The following is a 1,208-nucleotide window of genomic DNA, read 5'->3' as shown; positions in this document are numbered from 1 at the left end:
CCCATTTAAAATTGCCATGCATGTTTATATTTGTATGTATGTATATTGTAAATTGTACAAAACAGGGTAAAACAGCGCATTTTCAAAGACTGGCATTAAGTTCAGCAAAAGCTACTAATTTTGACGACAAGATAAATGTGATGTAACAACAGACGGAATGAACAAATGATATGCACCATTTATCATTCACCAAACAAACGCCAATATGTTTGGAAACTTTGGTAAAATTTAATAATTTTCACACTAATCACCCTCAATAATTTAAATTGTTACTGATTTCTTGCAAATGAGGGCATTGCAAGATCTTAAGTGTGGGAAGGGGTTAAATTCTTTCGAATTTTAAAATTTTTACTTTATACACTTGGTTACCATTAGAAATACTAGTAAAGTAGTAGTTGTATTAGAATCTAGTGCTCTCTGATAAAGAACAGCCCTAGTCTTATATACTTACTACCCAATTCTAGTAAAATTTTTCAAAATTTTCAATTAAATGAACTCAAAATCATGTTTATACATAATTATGAACGATAAAACTAGGTGTTAACACCGAAATTATTGTTACCTCGGAAAGGACATAAATTGAGAAACAAACCAAAATGTTAAAATTCATTTAAAATGGAATAGAGGACAATAAAAAGGAAAATAAAAGCCAAGTGTGGGAAAAATTACCAAGTTATCTTAAACATATGTCACATATTTCTGTAACAAATAATTGAAGATACTTTTGCTTTGGACTAAACTAAACTGTTTTACCCGATGAAAGAAAAGAAGAGATGGATCTACACGATGAATCAATTCCATCGTTAAAAGGAAGTAAAGTCTTTCGAAAAAGAAACGCGCTTCTTGATTTAGGTCATGAAGTTGTCGTCCAGACCAGCTGTAGGTTGATGAAAAATCTAGAAAAGTCATCTCTAAAATCAGCAGGAAATCCACGGACCTCAGCATAAAACAGGGTCGCCAAGTGGTCAGATTTATCCTAACCATGAGAAGGATTTATCTCGTACAATGGGGGGCACCGTGCAAATTAGCTTGATAAGACTAATGAATCAGATCTCCAGAAAGGATAATCTCCTTTAAAGATCAAAAATCAGCTTTTAAGACTGATATTACTCAATCCTAGAGATTAACCTCAAAGATTGAGAATTACAAACTCATGGAATTCAATGATATCTAAACTCGAGCTTGAACGAGAAAATATTTTGATCAAA

This window comes from Rutidosis leptorrhynchoides, chromosome 4 (assembly GCF_046630445.1).
Source record: "Rutidosis leptorrhynchoides isolate AG116_Rl617_1_P2 chromosome 4, CSIRO_AGI_Rlap_v1, whole genome shotgun sequence".
Classification (NCBI taxonomy): Eukaryota; Viridiplantae; Streptophyta; class Magnoliopsida; order Asterales; family Asteraceae; genus Rutidosis; species Rutidosis leptorrhynchoides.
This window is presented reverse-complemented; position numbering follows the sequence as displayed.